We start from the raw sequence: 17533 nt of genomic DNA on the forward strand, positions 1-17533 counted from the left end.
CAGCTAGTGGGGGCTTTATTCCTAAAGGACCTCAGGAAGAAGTCTACACAGAGCTGCCTCTAGAGCCAGCTCATGGTTCAACAGTTCCTCAAAGCAGGATTACATTTGACCCAGTAATCCCTGTTAAATGCTCTAAAGAATTGAAAACGTGGGTTTAAACAGGTATCCATAAACCAGTGTTCATTGCACCATTATTCACAAGAGCCAAAATGTGGGCACTCTATCAACTGATGGAGAAATAAAATATGATATATCCAGGTAACAGACTGTTATCAGACAGAAAAAGGAATGAGTTTCTGACCACTCTTATAACATGGATGAACTTTCCAGTTATTGTAAGTGAAATAAGCCAGACAACACAAATGCTATGATCAAATCATATGAAACAAAATAGAAAAGTTAGAAATAAAGAAGGCTAGAGGCTGCTGAGGACTGGGGAAGGAGGGGAATGGGGGTCATGGCTTAATGGCTGCAGAGTTTCTTTGTGGAGTGATAAGCAAGTTTTCCAGTGACACTGACACTATTGTACAAGCATCACTAATTACTGCCACCCGCTGTAGACATAAGATGGTTAAAATGGCAAACTTTATGTTACGTATCTTTTATCACAAAAGATCTTGGGGGTTAAACAACAGCTCACCTATTTCAGAGTGACAGCTAAATGCCCACCTGTTAGAGACTCGCTGTTTCTATTTCCCCTAAAGTTCAAATGTTGAACCACTAACCCTCAATGTGACAGTAATTGGAAATGGGGCCTTTGAGAGGTTAGGCTTAGATGAAGTCACAAGGGTGGAGCCCCATGATGGAATGAGTGCCCTTTTAAGGGTAGAAGGGACCAGAGAGAGTGCTTTCTTCACAACGTGAGGGCACAGCAAGGCTGCTGTCTTCAGGCCAGAGAAAGGGGCCTTCCAACACCTGGATCCGGGACTTCCCAGCCTCCAGAAATGAGTAGATTGTTTTAGCCGCCCCAGTCAATATTGCTACAAAACGGAGGAAGGATAAGAGATTTCCTACAGGTGAGAGGGAGACTCTGATATGTAAAGAACTTGGAAGTCATCTCTCCCACAGTAGGAAGGAAAAACATTAAACAAACTGGAAACAACTTTTTAGATCCAAAGAAGTCGCAGGCCAAGCTGCTGCCTCGACCAGCAGGGGCCAGGCAAGAGGATACAGAGTCCCCAGTTACAGGGAATAGAAGCCCAGTGCCTGCAGGAACTTTTTTTGCCAGGAAACAAGCAGTTAGAAAACAAGCGGCACCCAAATTCCCATGAGCTTTAAGTACTGCATTCACACCTACTTGCTTAAATGCACACGCTTGCTTTGTTTTAATGTTTTACGCAGTAGATGACCTATAGCACATATTATGCTAGAGAAAATTTGGGGTGAGCAATCCTGAGATTGACCATAAGGGCACAAGGAGGGCACATATTTCCTTAGGATGAAACAATGGATGGTCCTGGAAAGCCAGATCATCCAACAGCAGAACTTTGTTGTGGCATGAAAGCATGCGGTTTAACCCAGGGGAAATATTTGCTATCTCGAGATGTCCCGGAGGCAATCACAGGATAGACTTAGAAATTTTGCATACCCCGAGGAGGGTGATTGCTCCTGGAAGGGATAGGCCTGAAATTAAGCAGTTAAACAACAAGCAGAATTTAGTGCTTATCACATGGAATATCTAAAGCCCCACCTCTTAGACTGCATTTTTTTCTGCGCTGTATACTCCTAATAAATATGATGTCAACCAGGCTTTCGGTGCTCTAGATCCACGAGATCTTGAGTCCCCTGGTCCCATCTTTGCTCTTTGTCTTTTTGTTTCTTAAGTCTTACGTCGCCCATCCTCAGACACAGTCCCGAGCTGTGCTGGACGCAGCACATTTTAAACTAATTGGCAAATTCATTTCAGCTCTGGGGACTGGTTGAGGGTATAAACTCCAGTGGAGACCTTGTCTCGGAGGGGGTCCCCACAATTTCACCACCTTTATTTATGGCAGCCCCAACCAGGCCTTGCTGTGACAATCAGGAAAAGATCTTGTGCTTCCAGCAGGCAGAATGGGAGAGCAGCCGTCAGAAACACACTCAGAGCACAGGTCAACAAGGCCTGCAAGCCATTTACCAAAGCCTGATCCACCGGAGGAATGAGTGAGGCAGCCTCGGTTCTTGAAGCCTTCCTGTGTTGCCTGAAGTATCTGAATAATAGCCAAGAGTTTTCCAAATTTAATTACATCCGCCAAGCCATAGATTCAGGAAGCCCAGAATTTCAACCTGGACAAACACCTGAGGTTTATACCTCATCCTATCACATCCAAGCCTCAGAAAGTCCCAGAGTGAATCGAAAGCAAGTTCTACGGCAGGAGAGGCCCCAGTCAGAAGAGCAGGGGGGCCAGGGTGTGCTCCCCCGCAGCCCAGCAAGCAGGGCCTCCTCACGGGGACTGGGCAGAAGCACTGGCCTGGATCCTGACTGCACTCCACTGTGCGCTGGCCTCTCTGCCACCACTGCCCCAGACCACCACCCTCAGTACTGTCTCCTCTGGGTTTGCTTAGGACACAAATCTGGCAGAAGTAATTTTTGTCTTCCACAATCTTATGGATCATTAGGAACCATGCAAACGGCAACGAGGAAGTGACTTTATCAGACTTCCAGGTTATGGCACCTGTCACCAGGTTCCCTCTCCCAAGGCAGGTGTTCTACCTCCTGGTGTGTATTTGCTTGTAGCCATCTGTGGCCATTAGGAAAAGACAGGACGCCCCCACCACCACCACCAAACCTAAATCTGACCAACAAGGGCTTCCATCGCAGGGAGCTGCTTCTCACATCTTGTGGGATAAGGTCAATCCCAGCCTGGAAACAAGGAGTGGCCATTGGGAGGGCCCCAGTATCTGCACACATAGGGCCACGTTGCTGGATTTAAATACAGATTCTCTGGTTTAGGAAGTCCTTTGGCCCTGGCTCTGACCTCAAGCTCCAAGGTGCCTCTCACTCCCAAAGACACTGTAGGAGGAATTCCATATTCACTGGGGTGATGGCCCCCAAAGCCACCTGCCACAATACCCCCAGCAGCCCCAGCCCAAGCATCTGTCCAAAGTCCCCATGAGTCAGGGCTGCAGCGCTCCAGGCCATCAGGCACTGAAGACCCTGAATTTACCCCCAGTCTCTTTTCTAGACAGTCCAGGAAGCCCCTTGGACTGCAGCCTGTCCCCGGCCCCAGGGCACCGCCATCGGACTCTGTAGGCAGCAGGTGAGGATGCCCTGCTTGGTGTGTTCAGAGCATCTGAGCCCTGTGTCGGGGCAGGGGGGTCGGGGGGTACTGAGTGCCCAGCAGAGGACGCTGCTGCTGCCTCTTTCCAAGGGTCTGAACGTTGGACATTTTGCCCCCGATAAGGTTCCCAAACACACGCACATGAGAAAATGAATGGCTGGAGAGCCCACTCCAGTCTTCTTCCCCATTTTCAGCAGTTGCCATCAAGTCAGTGCGGTTCTACGATGTTCACTGATGACACACCCTTCGTTCTGTTTAAGGGGAGACACAGCAATCCCCGTCACAGCCCAGAACTCAGCCAGCTCAGCACCAGTTTATCGAATTTCCAACTACATTCACCCACCACAAACCCCAGCACCTGGCTCTGGGACTTCCCAGCCTCCAGAACTGAGAAGTAGATTGTCTGTTTTGGCTACCCAGCCTACGATTTCGGATTTACTTTGGACTTTGAGGCTTGTGGGAACAGTAAGAATGTAGGGGGGTAAGAAATTTCCCCCAGGTAGGAGTTAGGATGTAATACGTAAAGAGCTTGGATGCCTTCTCTCCCACGGTAGGAAAAACATTGGATATAAGAAGTGAATTTCAACGTGTTCAAAGAGGGGGTCACAGGCCAAACTGCCGCCCCGACCACCGGAGAGGCAGACAAGAGGACACAGAGTCTGATTAAAGGAACAGAAGCCCAGTATGAGCCTGAGCCAAGCCCAGGACCTGCTGGAACATTTTAAACTAACTGACAAGTTCATTTCAGCTCTGGGGACTGGTAGAAGGTGTAAACTCCAATGGAGACCTTGTCCCAGGGGAGCTCCCCACAATTTCACCACTTTGACTTGTGGGAGTCCCCCCCACCCCCGGTCTCCTTGCGAGGATCAGCAAGTCTTCCTGGTGCTTCCAGCAGGCAGAGGGAGAGCAGCTACTTGAAATGTGCCAAGAGCTCAGGTCAACAAGGCCTGCGAACCATTTTATCGAAGTCTAACTGACCTAGCAGCGGGCAACACAGCACCTCAGGCCTTGGGCCCTTCCTGTGCCACCTAAAGAAATACCTGAATGACAGCCAAGAGTTTTCCCAAGTTAATGGTCTACGGCAAACCACAGATACAGGAAGCTCAGAAGTTCAAGCAAGATAAACCTGTAGGCTATACCTGGTCATGTATTCAAGCCTCAAAGTCCACAGTAAATCCAAAGCAAGTTCCACGGCAGGGGAGGCCCAGTGAGAAGGGCAGGGGGGCCGGGTGTGCTCCCCAGCAGCCCAGCAAGCCGTTTCCCCAGCTCTGCTGCTCTCTTCTGGGCCCCAAAGCCACACATCCCCTCATGGAGACTTCAACCCAAGAGTTCGTGAGGACAGCTCCCTGGGCTAAGACATCCAGAAAGTTCTTTGTCACAAAGAGCTCAGTGAGATCGGTACAAAAGGCATCGCCCCAGGCACGAGGCCTGAACCCCAGCAGAGAGCACCTCCCACTGGTCCCAGTGACCCAGACCTTCCTTCTACCTCAAGTAAGGTGGCAATGTCATCTACAAGGAACACTCAGACACGAGACAGCGGGGGGAACGGAGCCCTGAGGAGACAGCCCCGGTGCCTAGCTCCCAACCCACACGTCCCATGCGGTCAGGGGGGCTGGGACTCGGTCAGGAACGAGTCCCAACGGAAGGCCCGTCCGCACCCCCAGACCCTAGAGGCCCCTGGCGTTCTGAGGGCAGGGGTGCCCTAGACAGCACGAGGGGCCCGGGGGCGTCTAAGCCAGGGCACAAGAGCAAGGATGGCCTTGCCCAGCTCGGCCCCGCCCCAAGCTCAGAGGAGGCACCAGCATTCAGCAGCAAGAAGGGACTAAAGGAAACGTTGCTCTCCTGGGTCAGCCTCGGTGGGTTTACGAGGGAAGAGAGCAAACACCAGTTGAGTTCCAGCCCCGCCTTTCCTGTGCTCTCTGTTCCTTTCTGCTTAAACTAAGCTGCCTCCACTGAGGGGGCTCACTTTACAAACTGGCGTGTCCTCCCAGCTTCACATAGGAAGCTGTAGGACCCCTTCACCGCCCCCAGACACTGACACAGAGGTCTCAAGACACTTGCACTCAAGTTGTTTGCCAGGAACTTGGGGTTGGCTGTCGTCCAGCTGGTCAAGACTGGTTAGGACCATCGATTCTCCTCCCCTGGGCTCTGAGTGTCTGACAGGTGACCTTTTGATGCCAAAGGGCCAAAAACTCCCTCGAGAGCCTTCCATTTTCTGAACACTCATCCCGTGAAGGAGCCTGCAGCTTAGTCGTGCCTGCACAGGACAATGATGACCCAGCCTTTTTCCCACGTCAGTCACCTTTCCCAGCGCTCCCCTCACCTCAGATTACCCAGCCTCCTCATCCCATAAATACCCTGGGCCCCTCGCCATCCAGGGGAGGATCAGAGACTTGTCCTCCCAACTCCCCACCTGGCGGCCTCATGAACAAGCCCTTTCCTTGCTGCCAACCTGGGCATCTCAGCGTTTGCCTGCCACCTGCTTCTGGCAGAGGAAGCTGGTGCCGTAAGAGCCGCGCATCAGGCCTGAGTCCGGGCAGGGAGACGCTTCCCCGCCTACTCAGTGGTGTGGACAGCCTTCTTTCGTCTGCCTCCGCTGACTAAGGGGGCAGCAGTCTCCAAGGAAGTGCCAGGACATGGGGAGGCCAAGGGAACAGGATCCTTGAGAAACATGCCCCTTAGATAAGAGGCAGGTGTTTCTCACATACAAGGGTCACAAGACAGCCCCCCGGAGGTCAGCAGGTAAGTCCTGTCCAACAGGGACTAGTGAGGCCGTCCCCCACCTCCTCATGCAGTCAGCGAAGGCTCAGTCTTGCTTGAAAAGCCCAGGATAGACTCCACCAACATTTGGTGGGAGGGGAGCGAGCCGAAGAGAGTCATTTCCTTCCTGAGTCATGCTGGGTGAGCTCATTGAGGGTGGGGGCCAGCATGGAGGCCCAGTGTAACCCTGGCGTTAGGAACAGAACCGACGGGAGACCTGAGCCTGTGAAAACCACACTCCGGCAAGTGCGCCTCCCCCAACTCCCCAGGCCACATCCTGGAGCCACTCAGGATAGGAGACCCGCCCCACAGCTCAGGGACGCCTGGACCAGGGCTAGTGCCACCAACGGGCTATGGTCTGGCATGTGAATGAGAACACTGCCAGGGACCGCTGCCTTCCCCCACACTCACTAGCCCTGGAGCCAGTGGAGAATCCGACAGGGACTAGGCATCATTTCCACGGACGAGGCTTGTACGTCACATTGATGGAGGCTTAGTGAGGGTCGGCGGGGAGTGGAGGAGAGCGAACAATTAAAACAGTCTGGCAAGAAGACTAGTCACTGGAGCTGACAGAAGTGCCCTCAGAGAAAAAAGTCAATGAAGGCCCCCTCATCAATAAAGCTAGTAAAATACAGATGTCACAGAACAGATGACATTCTGTGTCCTAAATCTGAGATCAGCTCATGGAGGCAGTTCTGCAAAGGAGAGAGATGCCTGTTGAGCCCAGGTAAGTAGATACTCAACTATCCACTCATAATTTGAGCCATTTGGGTCTGTCTTGAGGACCAGATCCATAAGCCCCTCCTCCCCACCCTCATCCCTTTCCCAGCAGCTCCTGAAGGACAAGGTCTACACCCAGGAGAACAGGAGGAGGAGGGGGTCAGGGAGAGTCAAGAATCCAGCAGTGTCCAAGACGGACACCAGGCGCTCACCCAGAAACCAGCAGCCTCAGTACACTCATGGTGACTCAAATCCAACTTTTAAGTGCCCTAAGTTGAGCACATTTCACCCACCCTTAAGGGTGAAGTGTCAGTTTGGTCATTGGAATATGGCTCCCCCTTCAAGATGTCCCTGATCATTGACTTTTGTCACCTTGATACTTAGAGCACACAGGGGTCCAGCACATGTGACCTGGTTGTCCTCTGAGGAAGCATCCAAACACTCAACACCCCTAGGAGCCGTGGAACATTCTTGTACCTGAAGCTCCAAGGACCCTTCTTGCCTAAGCACCAGAAACACCGCTCTTCCCAGTGCCTCGTCCCTGCCCCTGTGGGGTGTCCTGTCTGGCGGAGACTTACAGAGGAGAAGCTACAACTTTGACATCAGGTGACAAGCAGCAAGTCCTGCAAGTTCACAAACAGGCATCGCAGCACAGGGGGGCGCCGACCCCAGGGAGGGCCCTACCTCCTCGGAGACCCCCACCGAAGCACTGGCCTGGATCCTGACTGGCAGCTAAAAAGTTTTCTCCTGATTCAACAGGGAAGTTGGATCAGCACCTTCCACCTTCCAGGCCAACCTTGTGTCTGTCCCCACAGCCCTCCCAGGCCATCTCCATCCAGAACGGAGGGTTTTCAGTCCCCAGCACTGGAGCATGAACATGATGGACTGCCAGCAGAGAACTGGCCGCGACGCAGAGCTGGAACCTCCACCAAAACCAGGGCCAGGCGGTCCCAGCACAGGGTGCTGTTCCCACAGAGGTCAGAGTCCTGGCCACCAAGCCCTCAAGCCAGTTCACGCAGGGCCCACCTTGATTCTCTAACTTAAACGCAGCATTTTCTGTGTAACCAGGAGAGTAGGTTCCAGGACCCAGATTTCAGGATTTGTGGCGGATGGATATTTCTGAGTTAAAATCAATACAGTCTTTGTTGTAGTCTTGCCACAAATCTTAATGCTGAATCAGACCAGCTTATTTACAACAAACGAGAGCAACAGTAAACCCCAGTGAGATCTGCACAGTAAAATCCACACTAACTGGAAAACTGAGGGTGTCCCCGAGTCTTTCCCTCTGTCCTCCAGCAAGGACTTGGACGAAAAGAAAGGACTCATATTACCTCAGTGCATGGATGGGGTTTTTCTACAGTGCGAGCATTTCCACCCCCCAGGGATGTAGGAAAATGGGAGGCTGACAGCATCATTCTCCAAGGTGGAGAATCACATGAATGCTCCCAGCTAAGTGTTCCAGGTGCTTCCACAGTTCCTGTGTTCAGAGAGTCACTCCCAAGGGACCCCTTCCCCATTCCCTGCAGTCCTGGTGTTTCCAGCATGAGTTCTCTAGGGTGTGTTTTGGGGTGAGTGTCATTCAAGGCTATTCACACTGATCACTTTCAGAGAATTTCACCCTATGACAGTCCGTTTTCTGTGAGATAAGGAACCACTGGAATCTGAGTTGCTGCATGAATTCATAGAGTCTACTTGGTCCAAACAGGATTGAAGTTGGTGGGGGAATCAGTGAGCCAAGACCAAGACTCTATGCCCAGCCAGGCAAATGCTGACCAAGATTCAGGAAGGCCCTGTTTGTTTGTTTGGTTGTTTGTTAATTCCATAGCCAGGCTCCCACAGTCTGTTGGCTCTTATCACCAGCTTAGCAGCCCCCATGTGACAGGCAGGGTCGGGAGAAGCCTGGTACATGCAGGGGACAAACAGCTGCCACTCTGAGATTGACAGTTTATTTCAAACAACTGGGTCCTGGGACAACTGAGTCAGTTCTCCAGCCACTTAGGACAAGGGACAACAGTCAGAAATCCTGGGCCACAGAGGCCAAGATTTAAGTGTGGAGCCTCTATGCTCCTGATCGGAAAGTTGGCCGGCAATGCGTCCCTGAGCAGGTTTTTCTGGGTGACTTCTAAGCTTGGGGGTCTGTTTCATGAGGGTCAACCTCTAAAGGGCCCACTCTGCCACGCTCCTGCTGCAAGACACATCATCTTGCTAAGTCCAAGTTTTCCCACTGAGCACGGCCAACAACAGGGGGCCAACCAAAAGCATCAGAGACTCGTTCAGTACAGACAGCCACGCCGGGCTCCTCTCCAGGCCCCAAGCTCCGGTGCCATGTCCCAGTGTCCCCTCCTACCCTCAAGCCTCACTAGCGCCCAGCAAGCAAACTGCTCAGATCCTGAGCTCTGCTGAGACTGAGGGTGCAGACAAGGGTGCCTCAATGCATAGGACGAACCCCTTTCTTTTTCAACCCAGCTAGCTACAGCCTGGTGCCTGAGGACTCCAGCCAAAGCCACGTGCGACACACCAGCTGTTCTGAGCCCACTCGCCCACGCGGGTGAAGGCCCCTTGTAGCCATACTGGATGCTAACTTCAGCCACCACGGGCGCAGGGCGGTCCTGAGTGGCCAGCCCACACTACACCAAGAAATGAAGGCAGAGCAGAGGACACCAGCAGCTCCTCGCAGGCACACAAGGAAGCTCATTCTTCCTCGTTGAAACGACTGCACCTGGTGGGAAGTTAGATGCCGTACCAGCCTGGAGTCTGGGCTGAGGCCTCCCCACTGAGCTTCACCATTACAGAAAGGGGTTCACCTTTGCGTTACTAGTTCCTAACGTGCACTGCTTTCCAGAAACCTCAAGGGCACGGGGATAAGGGCTGGATTTGGGTACCAATGCGCCACTCCAAGTATGGGGAGCACTGACTGGGTGAACCCACAGAAGGAACAGGGCACCTGTAGGACTGCGGGCAGCCAGAGGTCCAACAGGAGGAAAGCTAGAGCCGAAGCCAGGGCCTGGAAGACAGCGACAGGCCCTCACCAGTCGGCTGGTGAGGTTTCCCCTATTTGCATACCTTAACTCCTAAAGTGGTGCTGTCCCTCCAAAGCCATTTCCTCCCAAAAGTCTTTACAGGTCACAGGAGGTAGGCAGCAACCCTCCCTCATCTGAACTCACTCAGGTTCTTCCATTGGTCATTGACCACCTGCCTCCCCCCCGGGGTAGTTCAGTCTCATTTACACAATCAAGTCCTTGCCAGAGCACAGCCCATCCCCACGATTAGACTCTGGGAGTCCTCACGGCCTGGCAGAATCGGACTCATAGCTGAGATAGCCTGGCACACAGCACAGCGGCTGGAACGTATTAAAAATTTGATAGATGCACAGTGTTGATTTTGCTCCTTTCCTGGGGAGCAGTTTGACAGTTTACAAAGCACCTCTATCTACTATCTCCTCTAAGTCTCAACACACTATTCTACTACCTATACCTATTCTACTACCTATACTTTGTAAGTTGGATAGACAGTTGGCAAGGAAGGAAGACAACCACCCTGTGTCACAGGACATCCGAGGCCGAGATCCGTTTGTTTTGCTCCATCTGATAAAGCACACATCTCCAGTTTAGCTTCCTATCCGCAGGGCCAGATTCAAGGCTGGGTATCTCGATTTTGAGCTAGCCTGGAATTGAATATAGACACCTAGTAACAAAACCAAATCTACCTAAACGAGTTAATGTGCACAAATGACTTGAGCAGCTGCTGATTAGTCAGAATTGCTATTTTATTAAGAGTCTTCCTTGCTCTCATGTCTAAGTAAGTTTGGTCATGTTAGTCACCTGATTTGCCATGGGAATGAAAGTATTTTTACAGCCCAAATACCCGTCCCCCCTTAAGTCTGGAGCTAAGTTAGTGACACTAAAGTTCCTCACATACTGTCCCAGCACTATTAGCTCAGCCAGTTCCCTTCACACCCAGCATAACTTAGTTCGTCATCATTAACAAGCCAGCCGCAGAGGGAGCTGGCTGATTTGCTACCTAATCAGCTGGAGCACTGATTTATGGGAACTAACTCTGGGATGCCACATCCTCTGTTAGGGGTAAGAGTTCTTTCAGTCCAGGTTGAGATGTTAGAGAGACAGCTGTGCTTTCTAAGTTCTGATACTTGTATCAAGTGGGGACAATGCAAGGCAGAAGGTCCTCATTTATTCTCAGAACCATGTGCCAGGGCCACCTCAGGACACTCAAGGACTGGTTCTTCTAGCTGCTAGGAGACCACAGCCCAGTGCAGTGCACCCAACGATGCTATCACCCTGGAAAGTCAATCTATTAGCGCTATGATGCTGGACCCACAGGTGCATCCCCCCCACCCATAGCTGGGACTCCTCCACTGACCTGAGGAACTTATATCTTTCAGTCACGGGAGATTCAGCTGCATGACTCCCGACTCCATGAAAGTTATGATCGAACCGCAACTCTTGAGGAATGTCACAACATGTTTTACACGCAGTGTTTTTTTTAGAAAAGTTAGTTTCAAGCACTACCAACCAACAAAAGACACCAGGCTACTCCCAAGCTGTCCTACTCCTTTGCAGGACGGCAGGGCCCCTGGGAGCCTAAGTTTTCACTTGCAAAGCATGTAGTTAAGTCATCTGCTTGGTGGCTTTGCTTTTAAGTGACTGAGTCACCTACCACCTCGTTGTCCAAGCCAGAAATCAGGCATCACTGGGCTCCTCTCCTCACCCCCACACCCCACTGCCTGCACTTCTCAGTGTATCTATTCCCTGCCCCCATCATCACAGCCCCCACCCCCAGCTTCACTGATCCTTCAGGTTTCAACTTGTAAGGTCACTTCTCCTAGGTGGTGTTCCTCAACCCCTTAGGAAAGTGAGGGACCTCATGCCCACATTTCTGTAACACCTCCAGCTCCGTGACACACAAGATGCTTCTATTCTCCAAGTTATGCATTTCTAACAACTGTGTCTGAGCAGGACTATGTTTCTTTCCTACAATGCACTCAAGTTTTATAAAGATAGAAAACCTAGTGTGCACCAGGCCCAGGAGTATTCTCTGTATGTCTAACCTCGATGCACATCATTAAAGCAGTGGACTCATGTATCTTTCAACTAAGCATGATTCTATGAATTGACATAGTCCACATTTTGTTTTTTGAAACATCCAGATATGTTGGCTTAATACCACCCATGGTCAAGGACGATACTCTAGTATTTTGATACTACATAGTGCGTGGTGGGGAACCCAAGGGAGGGTTGAAATAGCCATAGAGAGAATTGGTTCCTTTTGTGAACCAGTACTGAATTATCGTGACGCAGAAAAGTGGCATCACCCAATGGCCACCTACACAGTGGCCCGGCCTGGGATGAAGTGCTCACAACTTCCCAAGTTTTAGATGTTATCAGGAACAACATTGTGAGTATTTCCCTTGATTCCACCCCTTTTGGAGTTAAGTGACCTCTTCCTGTTGGTTTCCAGTGGTGCAGTCATTGAGAATCATTCTCTTCAACACCCACAACATGCCAGGCAGATGCTGGGTGTGCAGCAGTCACGCTGCCTGACCTGTGTCTCCATCCCACGGGGTTAAGTTTCTCAAGGACCCATGCTCTTCCCCACGTATCTGTAGATCTCCATTGTGCACATCACAGCATCCTTCAATTTTGGCAATCTTATAGGGACACAAATGCACCAACCTCTTAAGAACCACAGCCCAAAGATACATGGGGCTTCAATGGGACAGACATGCCTGGAGGAGACAGCAAGCCTCGTTCGAAATTGAAACCAGATGCCAACCCCTCCCAGATGTACATTAGTGGTGCTACCTGGTCCATTAACTTTGACCTCAGAGTCTGACTTCTCTCCAGCCTCACTTTCTGCAATCCCTCTGGATCTATTGACTTGACAACCTCGCAACAGGGTTCAAGTTGTCTGCATACAGAGGTCTTACTATCCAATCCCAACAGCGCCATTGGTAGGGACTTGAGCTCCCCTCCCCAACCAGGGACAAGGGGCCTGGGCCTTCCCCAGGCCCAGACCCAAGCTGGGGGCGCTGAGGCAGAGCCGTCTGTGGCCCCCGCCACCCTCCACCTGCACATGGACATGGAAGAGCTTCACAGCCACGCCCGCCAGGCTGAGGAACTGAGCCCACAACCCCACAGGCAGCACAAGACACTGTGCAGCCCCAGATATGACAAATGTTCCACTGGCTGTTTTAAAGGCTGCTATTCGTTCTAAGCTGTATTTGAGAATTTTCAAACGGAAGTCAGACCTGGGAGTGGGCTGGGGAGTAACCTTTGTAATCACGTCTTTGAGGACACCTTGGTAGGGCACCTGGCCTCAGTCGGTACCCTGGTTGGGGGTTTGCCCCAAGGTCGAGTATTCCAGAATGGGTGGTAAACCTATAGAGTAAATGCTACCTTCACTGTCAGTGGCCCCTGCAACTCCAACATTGTGTGTCCTTTCCCTCCAAGAGGGCTCAGTGGCCAGGGATTAGGGCTCTGGGCTTGGGAAGGAGGATGACAGATGGGCAGGCCCAGTCTCACCTGCTGTTAGGGGTTGACCTGGGCGACCCCAGTCACACTCGGGTCCTAACCACAGTACCTTAGGATAAGATGATTTGGAAATAGGGCTATTGCAGCTGCAGTCAGTCAGCATGAGGTCATACTGGAATCAAGTGCACCTTCATCTAGTATAAATGGTGTCCTTCAGGAAGAAGTTGGTACAGACACTCAGGGAAACGCCATGCAAACATGAAGGCAGAGATCAGAGCGATGCTTCCACAAGCCAGTGATGGCCAGGAAGCCCCCGGAAGCTGGGAGAGGGGCAGGAGCGGATTCTCCCTCACACCCTTCAGAAGGAATCAACTCCGTCCCACTGCCTTGATCTCAGACTTCAGCCTCCCAGACTCGAGAACTGTTTAAGTAATTCAGCTTGTGGTACCCTGTTACAGCAGCCCAGCACACCAGCCCACCTTCCCAGCCCCGCGCAGACCTGGACAGCACACCCCTTGCTCTAGGGATGGGAACATCCACGTGGAACTACCTGACCATCTGAAGGGGGCAGAGAACACCTGTTCTCAGCATGCAGGCAGAACCCAAGGGTCAGACTACGGCTGGCCAGTTCCCTAGACTGATCTACTGGTTAGATCGCTCCTCCCTGACCTGAGGACAGAGAAACTCTCCAGCTCATCCAGGTCCCTCTCCCATAGACATGAAAAAGCAAGAGTTCTCCAGGTTAAAAACTCTGCTTCCTGTTTCCTGCGCTTTGGGTAAAGGAGCTTGGCCTCTTCACATCTGAGGACTAGCAAGAAGACCAGTGTAGCGGGGAGAGGGCTTGGAAGTGCCAGCAGTGATGCCCCAGGGAGTCAGGCGCACTGGTCTGGAGCAGGTGTTGTCAGAAGCCAGGATGGATTTCTCGAAAGCTGTGGCACCTAGAGATCCTCAGTTATTTGGATGCGGAGCTCAAGCCAGCTCCACAGAATTGGGGCTTGGATAGACCCTGCGCTTCAGTGCACGGAGATGGAGAATTTCCGTGTCTGCAGCGGCCGAGGATGACCGAAGTGCTGACCAGACTGGAGTGAAGACAGACTTGGGAGGCCAAAAATTCCATCCTCGGATCATGCTAAAGCTGGCGTTTTCTAAACACGCGTCCCATGAAGTCGAACTCAGATATGTGCGCAGAGCAGTGATTACCTCACCTTTCCCTGACTCCCAGTGTTACAGCAGGCAGATAGCTCGACATGAGCAGAGAAAGGGGGATGCAGGCCAAAGGCAGGAATTGGTCAAAAAGGAGGGGCACGGGCCGAATGAAGGAAACCCTACACATAAGCAGGGCCCCAAATCCTTCCCTCCCTAATGAATATTCTGCCCATTCATTTTTACACCCTAAGTAACTGACTTGCCAAAGAAACTCGGGGCAGCTGCTCACCTGAGCCTGCCCACTCTCCCCTTGGGAGTGTACCATCCATCCCTTTATAAATTCCCACTTTACTTTCTTAACCTCCGAGTCTGGTCTCTGAATTCTTTCTGCGATGGGACAAGAACCTAGTCACCAGCAACATTAGCACCTTCCCCTGCACCTCCAAATCTTCACCCATCAATATCCCAAGCCCCTTGCCTTCCAGAACTCAGATCTGAGGTTTGCTCTCCTGTCTTGCTAGCTGCCTCATGAATATGCCTTTTCTCTGCGGCAAACCTCAGTGTCTCAGCTTTTAGCTTGCTGTGCCCATCAGGCAAATGAAACTGATTTGGGAGAGGGACCCTTGATCCCGCCTACGCTAGATTTTCTGGGAATTTGGAAGTGAGGGTCTGCTCAGACTGGAGGTGAGGGCAGTAAGGCTAGCTTGAGCTAGGAGAGCTGGAGAGGCAATTTCTTTGGACACTTTAGAGATGCTTCTTAGGTGTGGCTTACCCTGAGCCTGTTTACAAGCCTCAGAGGACCCAAGAAAGACAAGATTCTGAGGGGGCAGGGTCAGTGATGGGAGGTCCCTCCACTGTACAGGACATCCAGGCATTCCTTCCCAGGAGGCGAGCTCATCCAAGCCTGAGCTCCTGGAGGGAGCAGCGTCCACCGCGTTCCCTGTTGCTCATGCCAGCACCTGGCACAGAGCACTTTTGCAGGGGCCTGATGCACTCAAATAGGAGAGACCCCTTTCTGGAGCCTGGACTTGAGAGCACAAGGGTTGAAAGTGAGCAAGTAGGAAGTTCAGAACACCTGCCCCATCACTTCTTTCTGTCCTCCCCAAAGGTGCTGAGACAGCAGCCTCACACGTCTCCTGGCTACGTCCCCAGTTTATGGAAGAGAAAACAAGGGCTGAGGCTACGCACGCTTGGGGTGAGGTGGATTCCCACAGAGCTGCACGTCTTGAGGCCTCCCTCTTACTACGAGCACTTGGCAGAACCGAGAGGTGAAGGCTTCTGAAACACACACACCTAGAGGGATTCTGAAGATTTCCTCCGAGTTACCCAATTCACTAGCTGCAACCAGTTTACCCAAAACCAGCCCAGGAATTTTCCTCAAGATTTAAGGAGTTGCCCCAAGAAGTGTTTTAAAGAGACACTATTTTACACAATTTGGAATTCAGCGCAAATTCAGGTGATACTCATTCCCTCTGGGATGCAGGCCAGCACTTGTCTGGTGGGCCCTTCACTAAGCATTGGAAAAACATGGTCCCTGTTGTGATGTTTACAATGGAGCAGGGTTGGCAAATTGAATTAACACTTGATGGTATGCCTGCTAGGTTAAGTACTGCCTAAATTTAGTGTCCGAATTCAGTTGAATGGACTGGCCTTGAACTGGGGTGTCAGGGAGGGCCAGGAAACAGGTACAGAAGCCCCAAGGCAGGCACGGCAGAGAGACAGAGCTTGAAGGCCCTGGTGGCATCCTTAGTGGCCCAAGCAGAAAGACCCAGGGAAACAGCAGCTTGAGAGCCAGGCTCGGTCTGGGTGCCCCCGGGCCTTACAGGCCTGGGGAGGATGTTGGGCTCTACCTTGATAGAGGCCCAGGGTGTGGGACAGTGACATTCCAGAGATGTGGGCATTCAAAGAGACTAAATTTGAAGGATTGAATGTGGGCGAGGATGGGTGAGTGAGGTTTCTGGCAACTAGAGAAATGGGGTCACTGTAGGAAGGACATCCCAGAGGAGCAATCTTACAGAGGGGAGGAAAGAAAGTGGTCTCAGTCGGGCTTTGGGTGGTCTCAATGGGCATCTCTGGGACATTCCAGAGGTGCCAGGAGGCAGTTACAGATGTAAGGGGCTCAGAAGTGGCTGGGCTGACACACATTAGAGTTCACTGGGGAACAGTCGTTTCAGGGTCCCCAACGTAGACGGGGGGAGCACATGTTAGGCGGTTGTACAAACAAAGGCGTGGGTGGGGAGTAGGAGAACCCGAGGAGCTGGAAACACGCTAGCCACAGCTGATACCACTCAAGCATTACTGAGCCCTTACGGCTGGGACCACCCCGAGACAACCCAGGGAAGGACCCCCCCACATCCCTCTCCTTCCAACCCCCACAACTTCCTGCCAAGTCACTTGTCTGTAGACGTGCTTTGATTTTTAGAGCAAACAGCAGCGTCCCCACCCCCAAACCAACATAACTTCCTCCTAAAGAGCCAGAGCCTAGCACTCTGCCAGGGGTTTGGGACTTAGTTGTAAGTAACTTTAGTCTCCCGTGAGTCTAAGGCTTCAGGCACACACATGAGGGTTATTAGCTTGCAAAAGCGTGTTGGTCCCTCCATTACATAAACGCCTTAGGGGTGAACTTAAATTGTCACACCTGCATCTAATCCCAGTCCCATTAAGGTCAATAACCAAATCCTGGTTTCTCAGAATTACAGCCACCACTTGTAGATAGCTTGTTTTGCATTTCTGCTTTAGAAATTTCACCCTTATGTACAAAGACTTAACATTTCGAGGGTCCCTTAGAGTTCACAGAACTACATTCATTGCTTGATGGGGGAGTGCACGTGGGGCACGGGGTCACCCATTCCAGCATTTACCACGTGCCAGGGACACACTCCAGACAAAAACAGAAAAGCTGCAGTATCAGGAAAGGGCTAGGAGGCTGTGTTTCAAAACAAGGTGCTCAGGGTACGTGACTTTCATTAAAGAAGTGACGAGCCCAGAAGTACTTTTGAAGAGTACTTGGAGGCAGTGAAGAGATGTCAGAGGCCTTGGGAGCAAGAGCAAGCCGGGGGAATTCCTAGAGCACCAGGGAAGCCAGTGTGCTGCGGAAAGCAAGCGAGCAAGCACAGCTGAAGGCAGAGGAGGGTAAGACGGAGCCTCACGTAACCCTGA

The 17533-nt window shown here is 51.7% G+C and overlaps 1 long non-coding RNA gene across 1 annotated transcript in view; it reads right to left on the reverse strand.

Annotated features, from left to right (window-relative positions):
• LOC123613677 (uncharacterized) overlaps positions 1-17533 on the reverse strand; it is a 173202-nt gene that overhangs the window by 154657 nt on the left and 1012 nt on the right. The window lies entirely within an intron of this gene.

Source organism: Camelus bactrianus, chromosome 2, assembly GCF_048773025.1.
Source record: "Camelus bactrianus isolate YW-2024 breed Bactrian camel chromosome 2, ASM4877302v1, whole genome shotgun sequence".
NCBI classification, from domain to species: domain Eukaryota; kingdom Metazoa; phylum Chordata; class Mammalia; order Artiodactyla; family Camelidae; genus Camelus; species Camelus bactrianus.